This window comes from Protopterus annectens, chromosome 5.part0 (genome assembly GCF_019279795.1).
Source record: "Protopterus annectens isolate FY-2018-M chromosome 5.part0, PAN1.0, whole genome shotgun sequence".
Lineage (NCBI taxonomy): Eukaryota > Metazoa > Chordata > Ceratodontiformes > Protopteridae > Protopterus > Protopterus annectens.
This window is the reverse complement of record NC_056735.1, coordinates 1,924,577,290-1,924,593,345: the sequence shown is the minus strand read 5'-3', so window position 1 is coordinate 1,924,593,345 and position 16,056 is coordinate 1,924,577,290.

Sequence of the window (16,056 nt, the reverse complement as noted above, 5' to 3'; positions counted from 1 at the left end):
ACGAATACCATATGGTCGTCACCATATGGTCGAAGTTTGAAGTTTTCAAATCAGAAAAACAAAAAAACTGAAAGAGGGAAACTGTCATAAATTGTTTTATGCAGGGGGCAAGCCCCCCTTCACCCCCACACCTCCAGCTACTTAAATATACCATTTCCAAGATTGCAATACAGTGTGGCAATGGATGACACCATTTTGTCTGTTTTTTTTAATTGTTTCATGACAATTTGAAGTTTTAAGACGTCAATCACTAAAGGTCGATCTTTGGTGATTCAATGTCTTAACACTTTGTTGATCTAATATAGACCCGGTGTATACATACTCATTAAGGATAGCTATGCATCCAGATGTTGTGAACAACTGTGATTTCCCAGAGAAACTGCAGGAGCCATTCAGTACTGGAAGGGCACATAATCAAGCAATAGTCGGCTACAGGAGCAGCTCCATGTAGCCAGACATCCATTTTGCATATTTGTATGTACATGTCTGCCAAGATATATCAGTACCCCATGTTGTGGGGTGGCATTAAGTGACCACCAGCTGTGTTGCTTAGTTATGCTGCAGCTCACTTTCCCAAAGGTTAGTCTATGTCCTTAACTACAATGTCCTGGAACAGTGTTGTGACATCCCTGCAAGGAGAACCAATGTATTGCAACATGTGTTTATCAATATAAGGTCCTCTCTGGTGGGATCTGACCACAGGTCAGTGTCATTAAAACTACCAGCACTAACCCCCATTTGCAGACAATGCAGACATATATTTCAACAAAGCCATTTATTACCCCCTGTGGGATGGTTTACTTAGCTTGGCTGCACCTCCCTCACTGATGGGATGGCATGTATGCAGAGCTGGACACCCATGAATTATGCCAGCAATATTACAACTGCATGAACTGGGCTGTACCTGACAGGAGTAAAACAGACTTCTCATAGCACAGCAGACCTGCCTGGTGGACAACTGCCATTATCAGGCTGTATTATAGGAGGTGAACATGATGTGTGACAGTTGGGGTGATTGTGACCCCATAAAAATAGTGACACAACGTCCTCAGCTACAACAATCACATAGTGTTGTGATATTGTGTAGACACAGTAAGTGACAAAGTTAGCCACCCACACAAAGCAGAACCACAATGCACAGTGTAGTTACATGTGTAACCTCAAAGCATAGGCCCAGATTTTTGGTGAACTCATATTTAATGATGCCACATATAATGGGTCTGTACCCATAGCTAGCCTGTTGTCCCACATGTATTGCATCAACTTTACTCCCCTGTCCTCACCACATGTGATGAATGACATTCCTACAATCTGTCCGATAACTTCCATATCTACAGAGCAGGTCATAAATGGCCTCTCTATGGAGGATACACAGCATCTAGTGGACATGCTAAAATCCCAGGCTGGATCCTACATGGGATCTGTCATGGATTATTAACACCATTGGGAACACCTTGCAATCATACTGAAACCGCTAGCTGAACCCCAGCTGACTGAACAATGCCAAATGTTATAGCACTGCACAGAGGTGGTGCATGGACTGACCACCAGAACTTTAGACCTCTTTGCCTGAGTATCCATATCTGTATGGCCATAGGGGCAATCATCATGGAGCTGATCAGCACACATATATGTGATCTACACACAGCTGAATGTACACAGTTTGGATGTCTGATGTGGTCATGACTGTCAAATGTGGTGGACATTTCTGAGGCAGTCACCAAGGACCTGTGTGAGGGGACCTCAGGGCATACTAACCCATGGACTGAGCCAAGCCATCTGACTATATCCTCCACACAGGCATCATGTACAAAGCACACACTTAGGCATCCATGGTATTATCATTGTAGGGGTCACTTACTGGCCCATTGATGGCACATATGCTCAACATAGGGACATCCATCTCCAATAGCTGATCTGTAGGCAGCGGTGTTCAACAGGCTCATTCCTGGGTCCTATACTGCTTGAAATCCATTCAACCATGATACAAGCAAATACTGATTGTCTGTGGCTAAAATTGTGTCTGATGCCTGCAAAGTGTGAAAAGTCATATAGTCTGTGAGTTATGTCAATATCCTACAAGAGGGTATTGATGAACAAATGCCCATTGACATAGTAATGGCCATAAACTCTATGCAAATATATGTATGCAGTATTATTTCCATCACTAACACCTATGTACTGGTAAGTAGAATATCAGTCACAACATGTGATGTACATGCTCAGGCATGAAAGAATTGGGCACACAGAGCTGGCCACTCAGGTTTACACCTAAAGTGCCTGAGATCACCATGTCTCCTCAGTGGTATGGCGGGAATCATGTGTCATAGCTGAGGGCAGAATCACCCATAACTGACATTCACATAACCTCTATGTAGTCTTCCCTCAGCATGCCAATATCTGAGTGCAATGGCCATATGTTAATGGACCTTTCCAAGCAGTACTGGCACTTGCGCACAACAGTATGGTCCCTCACAAGGGAGCTTCACATCTTCAGCATGTATTCAATGGGGATCATCTGAAATGAGTGTGATTTTAGCCTGTGGCATATAGACTACTCAGAGGTGATCTCTGTCTTGCATATGGGGCAATTTGTTACCCTGCTTGAGTGTAAATGCTGCATATCTGTAGGTGTCATAGTACATGGATTAATCACTGTAAGGACATTAACGTAGTATGTGACATTAATAATATATGCTGGTGGGAGAAATATGTCTAGCAGACTTTAACCCACCTTTGCAACAGACCCCTAGCTAATGGCAAGCACAGCACCTCACTGCACCTCAGCATATGCCATCTATATTACTGGCTGAGAGACCATCATTTCACCACAGAGCTTCCGCCTGTGTTCCTCTAGGACTGGGGCTATATGTGCTGATCGTGTAATTAAGGGTATATAGTTGTCAACAATTGTGATGTCTGTATGCCAGTATGCTAGTGAGGTTCAAATGTCCTATTGTACCATAAGCTGATGGAAATTTCTCTAACAGCCACACACACAGACATGGCTACAGGGAGGATAGCACCACCTGTAATTACTGCTTACAGGACATGGCATGACACACATATAGTGCAAGGTGGCTGTATGTAGACTAGAACATTTACCTATGTAATGGTACACATTACAGATCACAGTACATGATGCACGCTGCACACTTCATGTCTAATAGTACTGCCAGTATAGGACATATTATGCTTGATGACATCAGCAGGCCAAGTTGTAATGAGGCATTTGGAGGGCCACATCACCTGCTACAGCTAAAATCTTGCAAAACCCTACCTCTTTGTAAGTTACTGAGGTGATCATATTTATGCCATACACATACACACACACACACACACACACACACACACACACACACACACACACACACACACACACACACACACATGCACACACACCAAGTTGTCTGCAAGGAGATTAGAATCCCTATTGATCTAGTCTTTCACAGTACAGACCACAGTATTTATTGCATGCACCACAGCTTAATTTGAATGCTACAATGGCAGCGGTAGTCTTAAGATAGATGACATCATCAGGCCTTGTAGAAGAGGCCAGTTTGGAAGCCAGCAGCAATTTACAGGGCCAAAAAGTGCATATGCATTGAAGTTTGTTAGCCAATGAGGGATTCACAGTTGTTTGACAGGGGGATGCACACACACATGCACCAAGTGGCTTGCAATGAGATTAGAACCCCTTCTTATCTAGTCTTACACCCTACAGATCACAGTACTTATTGCACATGCCATGGCTTAAGTCAGATTTTATAATGGCAGCTGGTACTCTTAAGGTAAATGACATCATCAGGCCTTGTAGGGCAGTACATAAGCCAGTAGCAACTTACAAGGCCAAAAAGTGCATAACTATTGCAGTTTGATAGCCAATGAGGGTTTCTCAGTTGTTTGGCAGGGGGATACACACATGTCAAGTGGCCTGCACTGAGATTAGAACACCCAGCTATCTAGTTTTATACACTATAGAGCACAGTAATTATTGCACATGCCACAACTGAGGTCTGTCTTATTTATGATTGCAAGCAAACTACTTATGGATTACACAAACTAGGCTTGTATTGAAAAGCATCTGTGGCCTGTTGAGTGGTATTGCTCCGTACTGTTATCTGCATCTAGTATCTTAGCAGTGAGATAACTGTTATTATCCTAGCTATGTGTCTACAATTACCAGTATGGCCATATGTAGCTGATTGCACTTGGATGGGCAAGCCTGTGAGCAGGGACAATGTGCCCTGTCCATGCATGCATAGACAACATTATACATTACACCACCTGCTCACCTGTTGCTGTCTATCTGATGACACTCAGCAGGCACAAGGGTCTGTAGGTAAGTGCATTATATACCGCTGAGCCCTTAGTTTGGATCCTTTGAGAAACATTACTGATGTATGATAGAGCAGCTTTACTCACCAGTATGATGATATGTAGGACAATAGAGATATCCACACACACATATTTCTGTATATAATAGGGATGTATATATAAATGTAGCTCTGTGTGTGTATTATATGTATATGTGTTATGTAGATATATGGGGTGAGACTGAGATGTATGTTTTTATGTATGTATTTATCTATTAGAAACTACATATATATATATATATATATATATATATATATATATATATATATATATATATATATATATATATATATATATATATACTATGTATGTGAGAAAGAGATGGTAACAGATGAATATGTATACATATATGCATGCATGTATAGACGTGTCTATACATAACAGGTACTTTTGGTCAATGGGAAATAGGATTGCACTCATTTTAACTAAGTATATGGGCATGCCCAGTGGGACTGTCAGTACTTATAAAGTGACTGCAGGCCACACCTACCTGCACTCCAGTCTGGGATTTTGTGTGTTACGGACATTGACATCTGTCCCTGTTTCTGCAGTACTGCGCTTCACTCAAAATGCCCATGGCATTCTCCAGCTGTCTGATTAACTAATATGTGACAGAGATTCATAATGTTATACCACACACAGACTGACAGACATCTGTGACAACACCAACATAATAATACCTCACATGCAAAAAGACGGGTTACTTCCATATTTGCGCTATCAACAGCATCACCCTTGCTAACTTCCTAGTCCACTGAGCCACACAACCTCAAGCTGGCAGCCAGAGAGTAGATATTCATCACACAATCAAAAGCATACATATGCATGTTGTTATTCCTGCATTAAGTGAGACATACAATGTGTGCTTGATTTCTATGTTAGTGCCCTGAGTTTGCTTGGACTGTTGATATACCATTGATGGCATACTGTTAAAGGGATTATATGGGAACGTTGATGTGTTGGGTGTGGGGAGCAACACCACATGTTCTGTTGGGATACGCAATAATCCAACTATCATGTGACCCCACTGTTTAACATCTCCCTTGCCTGATGTAGTGCATATTCAAACTATGAGGCCTAGTGAATATTAAGAAACACATATAGTTGACTGGGTAACTGTAGTCCAGTGTGGATGTTACTTGTGTCCAAATAGCCCAATATATTTACTTGCATAAATGCAGCAAAGCCATACATGCAATAGCATATTATAATAATCCTTACAAGTAGTCTGTAGGTTTGAACTTACCTTACGAATGCAGTGGTTGACAGAACTGTAGTTCAGGACTGACTCTGTATGATGCAAGCAGTACACAGCCAATGCATTTATAGGTACAGGTTGTGTGGGTTGTCTGGCATCAATTTTACTATATGTATGTGAGTGGGAGTAAGGTGTCAGTCCCTAGGGCCCTAGGTTGTCAGTGAATGTGCTATGCATTGTCTTTTATCCAAAGCCAGGGGATACTGGGCACACCTATATATGCCTACAGGGACATCATCAGGAGGTTCCTCCTCTGAGTCCTTCTTTGACTGTGGCTGTGATGACCTATGCAGTGGTGAGGGGCTGTGTAGCCCTTCCCTTTGCTGACCCTTCTGTAGCTGTTTCCACAGGATCATATTGTGTAGCATAGCACATACTGTGAGCATATGTGTAGATGTGGCTGGAGTACTGCAGGGCTCCACCATATTTATTGTGGCACAGGAACTGTGACTTCAGAAGCCCAAACACATACTCTATGATGTTCCTAGTTTGTGCATGTGCTCATTATGGAATTCTTTGGTGGGCGGGTATGTGTGCATTTCTAATGGGTGTCATCATCCACAGTTCCGGGCACAGCCATCATCCCCAGTAAATGGCCCTTGTGGTCTGTCCCCCATAGAAAACATCTGGTACAGCTGTGATGCATGCCAGATATTGGAGTTGTAATAACTGCCAGGCTGCCAGCACACACATTCATGATAATCCTCCTGGGCATTACACACAACCTGGAAGTAGGAGTGGTACACCTTGCGGTTGACATAGATTCTACTGCCCTCACCAGGTGGTACCTCGTGGTGTACATGACTGCAGTCTATGGCACCCAGTAGTTCAGGTTAGTGTGCTACATGGTAGAAGTGTTGCATATTGCTGGGCCTCACCTCAGTGGTGAGGGGAAAAGAAATGTGCTCACTGGCAAGTTGTAGCATGGCATCCAGGAACTGGTGGAGTACCCTGGATGCTGATGCCTGTAAGACCCCCCCATCATGTCCCCAGTTGGTCTTTGGAATGTTCCAGTAGCTAGTATTCTAAGGGCTATGTATACCTTTGTTTCCACTGGGATGGGTTCCCCCTCTGTTGGCCTTGGGTCTGAGTTGAGGGTGGCAGAGCTCAGTGAGTTCTTGCAGTATGTCTCTGTCTGACCTGTAGCACTCTACAGTCTCCAGCTCATGTAGCTCTGAAAGTTTACCCTGGGCCTGACCACTCTTCTCCTTCTCTGTTTAGGCTTATTGTCAGCAGCAGCAGTAGCACTGACTTCAACATCTAGCATATACATGTGCAGCAGACCTGCAGCATCCCATAGTATTCTCTCAGTTAAAATTCCCTAGTCTGTACTCTAATGGTGCAGACTACTGGGAAAAAACAGACTATATGGTGTATGCATACTTGGTAACTATGACACATTGCACCTGCCTACAATATAATTAACATCATTTCATGGGTGTATTTTAGGTTAAACAATGGTCAAAACTAATTAGATCAATGTATTTATTTTTAAAACATGCTGAGCACAGTGGCATGCAGGCAAACGAGTAGGGAAGGTCAACAAAGCTTAGAAGTTACTGGACACACACCCCGTAGGGAACATGCTCAGCCAGGTGGTGAGCCACGCAAGCATGCACAACTAAGCTGAAATGAGCTTAGAAGTCAGTAGACTCATCCCTCAGTGTCAGCTACCTCCTATGTAAAAGCAACATGTGTCTAAGCCTACACAAAGGGGAAATGTGGACACAATTACTCCTTTCTGCTATTCAGTACCTCCACCTAATTTGCATAGGTATCTGTGCTCACAGCCTGAAAACTACACACTTCAGTGCCCAACCACATTACCATCAGCACCAATGAACCATTGTAGGGACTCCATGTAAATTCCTGTAATACATTTCTGTCACATACTAATTACATTATTTCCATTTTTTTTATTTTTCTGTAAAGCAAGTTTGAGCACTACAGTGCACTGTGCAACCAAGTCATTATTATTAAAAAATATATTAATTTAACTTCTTTCCTTTAATTTTTCCAACATACAGGATGATAGTTTCATCATATGTGTATGTGGTATGACATTTTTGTCCAAATATCTACATTTTTACACTCCCTTTTTTCTGTCTACACACCTGTACATCAAATTTTTCAGTGTACACTACTGACACTGACACTGTATCTGAAGAGATGTGTATCTGCTTTCTGGATTACTCTACCTGCCCCATTTGCCCATTTGTTTTGTTATTGTTAAATTTTAAACCTGACACTTTTTTCAAAATAATCTATAGAAGCTATTATATGTTGTAACGAAACTTCAATATTTGTTTATTTATTTATTTACATTTGTTTGCCGGGAATGTCAAACTGGGCCATAAGCCCATTTTCAGTGGAGGCCCAGGAGAAAAGCTCCACAGAAATATAATCATAATGCAATAATTAGATAGCACAGTAGTATATATATATATATATATATATATATATATATATATATATATATATATATATATGTATATATATATATATATATATATATATATATATATATATGTATAAGTAAATATGGAGAATAAAGCTCATCTAGTTTGTCTATACAAAGAAGTATTCAATACAGTTTTCTAGTAGATACCAGATCAAAAAGAAAGAAAAAACACACAAGCATTTTAGTAAAGATCACTGCAAGAAAAATAAAAAAAAAATAAAATTAGTTGTTGTTGTTTGTCTTTCGGCTTTTCCCGGTTAGGAGTCGCCACAGTGGAACTCTGGTCCGTTAATGATTGGCAGTAGATTTTCACGCATGCCAAGTTGCCAGCTCGATGTCCGACGCTCATTTACGCATGTCTTTTGAATGCCCACCCATCCGAGGGGAGGACATGCAGACTCCACACAGAAGGCACTCCCTGCACTCCAGCCAAGAATCAAACGGGAGAACCTCTTGTTTTGAGGAAACAATGCTACCGCTGCACCACCGCGGATTAAGAAAAATAAAATTAGTACTGTGTGTATATTAAATAATTAGATTTCCTTTATATATATATATATATATATATATATATATATATATATATATATTTTTTTTTTTTTTTTTTGAGTAGTAATAACTGAGGAGAGGGAGAAAATGAGGTAAGCAATGGATAGTGTGATGAGAGAGTTATAGAAATCTTGTCAGTCAGATGTGGTGCAGGAGCAATATCTGTTTTTTGATAGATGTTCAAAGAGTAGTTGCTTGAAATTGATAGATTCAGGTGTGTTTTGGAGGGTGAAGGGTCGAGAGTTCCATAATTTGGCTATTTGATTTGACAGTAGGCCTTCATTACTAGTCATTAAAATGTCAACTGCAAATAGTTGGATTTTACAGCTAAAGTTACAGTCTATTGGGAAACCCTTAATTTTATCATTAGATCTAATATAAGTGGCAAAAGTTTCAATGGCTAAAGCAAATAATAAGGGGGGTAGACCTCCTTGTTTAGTACCCATTAAGGTTTTAAATGAGCTAGATAAATAAGAACCAATTTTAACAAAAGGGAAATAGTTACTGTAGAGCTTAGTGATAAGATTTATAAATTTGCAAAACAATAAATTAACCAAGTGAATGAAGGTTTGTTTAATCAAAAACAAAATATCACAGAAAGATTTCAATGAACCAAACACTGCCAAGATATATAAATAAATACATTGGTTTGAGATTATGTGGCAAGGAACCTAATAAGACTGAACTACTCTCTGATATGGATGTTTTTATGTAGACTCTAAGGGAGATTAAGAATAAATTGTATAGAATGAAGAGGTACCAGTAGCAAAGACTTCATTTGGAAGCCTGCTTACATTTCAGGGTGATAACTTGTGGACTACATGTACAGAAGATGCCTACCTCTGGGACTAATTATCTCAAATTACTTCGTAAGTGGCAGGTACTCAAATTTAGAATTGAGTTTCAACTATATGTGTTTACTTATATACTTTTTCAAGCTGACAGAGTTTGAATTAATGCATGAGATAGATTGAGTGTCTCCTTAAAAAAGTTAATTCTAAATATATAGCTAATGTTTATGTTTTATGCCTGGACGAGGTTTATAATAATGTGTATATTTATGAGAAAAAGTTTAAACAGCAGAAGTCTAAAATAATTAGAAAGGGATTTTACTGACTTTGAGAAGGGGTAAATCTTTGTTTGGCCACACACATTGAGTGCAGGGAATATAAAAAAACTACTGTGGGTAATGTGAATATTAATGAGAAGGTGGGTTCTGATGTACCTGAAAGTACGACTGCTATGTCAAAGGCTTATGTGGTTACTGATGGTGTACCTGAGACATCTGGTGATTTATCCTCAGATTTTACTATTTTGTCTGCCTTCGGCAGTTGTGAAGGTTGTTCCAGTGAATGGAAGGAGCTTGGAGATCGACCCAAGGATTGTTCTAAGGAAGTCCATATTAATCCAAGCTCTTTTTCTTTCCGGTATCACCAGTGTCAATTAGACAATTGGACACACCCCGAAATCTCCAGCAGGTGAACAGAGACAGGAAGAATAGGAAACTCTTGGTGGATGGTGAGTTTTCAATAAACATGGTAAGGGGAACAATGATGGGGCCTTAGTTATTAATTTATCTTCGTTCCCTTTGACTAATGCACAGGTGTGTGTTTTAAATAGAGGTGTGTCATTCATACCTGCTCACTCATCTAAAACTTGTGATGTTTTACTTGAAATTAGGTTATTTGCCAGAAATATCACGTTAAAGACTTTGTTTCCAGACAATACAGGGACTATCAATGACAAATTTAAGAGGCTAAGTACTTTGCCCTTCCATTACGTGCATCATTAGAATAATTTCTGAAGCTTTGCGAGCATGATTTATTTGCTTCCAATGATGCTGTAAGTTATACAATTTTTTTTTTAATATGACAAGAGACAACTGGAATGTCCTGAATGAGTTGAAATGCAATGAGTTGGTACAAGTATGACCCGTGGATAAAGAAGGTGTGATTGCTATATTAGATATGAAATTTTATGTCAAGAGTATGCTTGAGATGCTATCTGATGAGACTGTTTATGTAGCCATTCCTTCTTCAGCTGTGACAAAGATGATTCAACATGTCAATGATGAATTATATGATTTATTGATGAGTAGACTTACGGATTATAGACTTTATGATTATTTGAAAGTTGATAAGCCTTTTTTGCCTATTATATATGGTCTTCAGAAGAAGATTTACGGTCTTCTAAAGTACATAAGAATTTACAGAAACGTCCAATGTGACCCATTGTGTCTGGTAGAGGGTGGCTCATGGAGCTCCTCTCATTATTTGTAGAAAATAAATTGAGACCTGTTGTTGATAAGGTTCCTTTAGTGTTGAGAGACACACAGCATTTTCTTGAAACCTTATTTGAAATCACTGAACAGTTTGATGTTTCAAAGTGTTTTTAGTTACTCTCAATATTTGGACTTGTTTACAGTCATCCCTAATATTGATGGGGTTGAGTCAGTTAGGATGTTTCTTTCTAAGTATGGTGATTATTCTAGTAGTTTGGTGTTCTTGATTTGTTTTTTTATTAGATTTTGTTTTAGAGAATAATGATTTTGTTTTTAAACAACAAATCTGTTTATAGAAGACTGGCTTAGCTATGGCCACAACATGTGTCAATAGCTAAACCAATCTGGTGATGCCACATTGGGAGCAAGAGTTTGTTTTTGGGTCTCATCGATTTACTCCACATTTGAAGTATTTTAAGTGATGCTTGGATGACATCTTTTTATTATGGGAAAGTCCTCTTGATATTTTGGATGAGTTTATAGTATATCTTTTCTTAGGTTTACTAAACATGCATTATTTTACGGCATAGACTTTTTGGATGTATGACTTGTCAAGAGAGAGTATGGATTACTTGACACTAGACTTTACAGGAAGGCATGCTGGAAAATAATCTTTTTCATTGTAGCACAACATCTTTAGAAGCCAAGCTTATAGGGTCTCTAGGCTTCACACTGATGATAACAGGTTTAAGGAGGCCTTGTTAGATTTAAACAGTAATTTTAATACCAGGAGTTATTCCAGAAATGATTGGATGTCAGCTGTGGCAGATATTGGACATGCCCATAGGGATAGTGCTAGACCCTATTTTTCCAAAGGTGTTCAGAAGAAGCGTATAAGAGCTAGTGTCAAAAAAGGAGACTTGAGTTACTTTGACCTTAACTAGTGATGTAGATAAGATCTGTGCATTATTCTTAAAAAGTGGCCTGCTCTTTTGGCTGATACTATTAGAGATATAGTGGGGCTTTTTCCATCTTTTTGTGTTAAGAATAGTTGACAACCAACAGTGTTGTAAAAAAGAAAAAAACTTTACTATTTCATTTAGACTGTCTTGCTGTTTTCATTAGGGTACTTTATAATATTTCAAGCTGTCTTGAATTTGGGCACAACTGAAGAAAAGAAAAAATAAATTATAGCTGGAGTTTTAAATGTTAAAGCTTTCTGTTTGCTGCTCATTTAAAAAAATTCCATTGCATATACTGTATTAGTACCAGGTAATAGTTCAGGATGTCCCTTCTTGCTAGTAGGCTGCACCAAAGAATAATACCAGTTGTTGCTGAGGGAAAATAAGTCTTGAGCTTAAAATGCACTCTTTTGATGGAGTTCCTGTTATGAGGTGGAAAACCAAACACAAAAAGAAGACTAATCATCCATCAACTGGCTCATGATCATTATACTAACTATGAGTGATGAAAGAAAATAAAAAAAGTCAAACAGTTTTAAGAATCAACACACATGACTCTGGACAAACAATGGAGTCTACAAACTCCACTAATAATTTTTATATCACTATTAGAGCTATATATAAAAGCAAAACATATTACATTTAAACATTTAAGAGAAAAGTTATTTTTAAAGAAAATCTATCATGTTTCAGTGAGAATGCAGTCCCCTGGATTCACTATCCTTCTGTGCAGGACTAGCTTAGTCCTGCATGGAAGCAGCCATTTAGGAGCAGGATGGCAGCACGCCATGCATATCAATGAAGGGGCAATGCCTGAGCTCCTAAACGGACACAGAGCATGTACAAGTACAGGGGGGCGTGTCTGAGAGCAGAGCTCTTAGAATATACACACCCCTGCAATCACGAACAGCAGTTTAGGAATAACAATGAGCGAGACCGCTCATAGATGTTAGCATACCCCCAGCAACATCCCCCCAAGTTTATAAGACCAATAGTTAAAACATGAAATATAAAGAAGCTTTTTTTTATGAAACAGATTAAATTTAACAGTAGATGCACAGCTTTGCCCATCGCTTAGCTACATTTAATGCAGCTTAAATGGCACAAGAGGATAAAAAGCAAGATATAGGCAAATGAAGCAGTACTGCAATAGCATAGTGGGCAGAGCATTCACCTTATGAGCAGCCATTCTCGGTTCGTGTCCTACTTCAGTGCATTCCATTTTCCATGTCAGATCACTTCATGATCAATATTTTTTGTTGCATAACCTACTAAATAACATATTTATGAAATGGAGTACTGCATTAAATGCAGATGTGAGATGTCATTGTCATAATGTAAAATCCACAGATAATCAAGTGCCCCATACAGTATATGTACACAGGAATCAGGGATACAAATTGAAGGTAGAATGTGTAACTAATGACAAATCCATAGAGTTTCCAAATCCACCACCTTCCCAAGAACCATTTTACATTACTGTCTAAATTAGTGTGGTGGCAAGAAGGAGTAAGCACTATTAAGCAAGAGTAAGCATATTTAAGCAGTAGTAAGCAGGTGTAAGCCTGTTTGCACAGGGGTAAGAAATGCGCACAACAGTGTAGCAATATTGAAGCTACCTCTCTGTAAGCATATTTAACTGAAGGTTAACATTGCTTACCATCGTGCAAACCAACGCAAACCCCCTTACAATTGCTTAAAAGTGCCTTAATCACCCTGTATCCAATGGCCCTTGTTCTGCTCAGCAACAAAATAAACAGTCTCTGCAAGGCTCGAAACCAGGACCCTGTACACCATAGCCAAAGTGCTTTACCACTAAGCCATGTCAGATACACATAACCCCGATGTTTTCATAAACATATCATCCAGCACAGTCATTCAACAGTGTGGGATATGTATAGGAAGATACATATTTAGAGGGTGCACACCATACTGAACAGCCAGTGTTCCTACAGTTGCCACCTTACTAAATGGACAGTGTATGAGTCACCCATACAAAAGACAATTGTTGCCTGAAACATATACCCGCAGAGAGGTCAAAGGATATAACACCACACACAGGTTTGCATACATAACAAAGTTTTATTTGTGTACTATTACAGCTGTATATGCCATGTCATATAGCTGTTTAGACTTTGAAATACATATGAACAGATTAATGCAGCTCTCAAACAGATCATTTAATACAGTAATCCAAAATAATAAGATATGTTGCTGTCCAGGCCAAGGCCTTCAAATAGTACAACAGTAAAGATAGACTGGGCAACAGGATAGCAATCAGTCAACAGTAAGTAATGCAGATGTATAGTCCAGCAGCCACTAACTACACTTTATACTCAATCCTTAGAGGTAAAAGACTTCAGGTAACACAATGGGATGGTTCTGTTACATAACAAGGCATAACTGAAACCATCACAATCACATTGAAAAACAGAACAGTCTGTATGGCAGTAAGCAGTAGGCCAGCATTTTCCCAAGATGAAATGTATGGTAATGTACATCCATATACCTTAAGGCAGCTTACTCCTAATATCCCTCACATGTAATAGCCTAGATTATTTATGGTGCATAGCCCCCCATAGACTGACTTATAGGGGCATATAACACTGTTACATATACTGACCTCTGGACTGCAGAAGGACACACATGGTTTTTGCAGATTTTGTCCACATATATATGGACCCAACCTCAATAAATGTGTGGGGGCAACAACAGCACTGGAATGATGGCAGGAATGGCAGCATGACATAATCACAGGCCACTACATAAAAAAACCCCTGGCAGCATGTCATATGGACAAAGCCTGGTATGTAGGTGGAGGAAAGAGGGCGGAACACAGGCCCATATGTGAAATAGTGTTGTCATACATGGAGCAAGTTGCTGGTGTTACAGGAAAGTCTGCAACATACCCTTAGTCAGGAATATAAAGTCATAAACGCAAGTGAATGTAGCCATGTACTGATAGTACTTAGCACACACTACCAGGGATATATCTGACACAAGACCTGTGTGGTGGACAGACAAAGCATAACAGGCACACCTGTGGCCATCATATATTTATATAAACACATATATACAATGTAATATATATCTATGCACACACACTCACAGACACACACACACACACACACACACACACACACACACACACACACACACACACACACACACACATGTTTGGTATGTCTACATATATCTGCAAACACACATATGTATATAAATACATGTCCCCTATATTTCCATCACAGTGCTGCGTGCTATGTGTGAGGAAACATCACACATATCAAGACACACATATATATATACAGCTATAGGTGTGTGCAACATGGATGGTTATGTCACATGTGAATCCCTTGTTGGGACCACATTGCTCTTGTCTGTGAAGGTGGGAATTTGGGGAAGGATAGCAGGTATATTTGTGGAGGTGGGTTGGGTTGGTAGCTAGAGAGGACAGCCTACAGGGGTGGTATGTGACACATGTGGTGGGTAAATACCCTGGATGGTGGGTGTAGTCTGAGATGTGGAAGTCCCATGAACCCCCATATAAACAATGGGAACAAGGCCCAAACCCATTGCTAGTCACAACAGCAGCTTCACAGCCCTGAAGGTGCCTGGCTTGGAGGCTGAGAAGGAGGAGCATGTAGACCCTGTGATTGTGTACTGAGGGCCTCAAGGTGCTGTAGCACATCCCACAAGTCTCTGTGGAGCTCCCTATGCAACAGACCCTGCACCTGACCTCAGGCGACAGGATCATGTCTGTGTGTGCCCCCTGGGGTGGGGACACCATCACCTGAGGTGGTTCCACCTGAAGGTAGTGCTGGACAAGTAGATGAGGAGGCCCAAGGGTGGGTCCCACGTGTGATCTGGCCTGGTATCATGGCCAGATGAGGTGGGAGAGGTGGTTCTCCTGGCAACTGTTCCCTAAACATGCTATTGTGTCACTGTTATAGAACATATGTGTATAGTAATAGTCAACACAATCCCGGATCATGTCCAACAGCATGCATAGATATCCCCAATAACTCATAATGACAGATGTGCAGCAATCACATAGCAAACAGACCACATGCATATATGGAACCATAATGGCCCTTACAATGGCATGCAGATGACATTGTCCATAACAGGCCAGCAATGATAGTGTCCCCACAGGGAACATGGCTACAAACACATAGCACAAAGTGTGATACAATACGATATATGTCCCAATGGTAGGTAAGCTATAGCC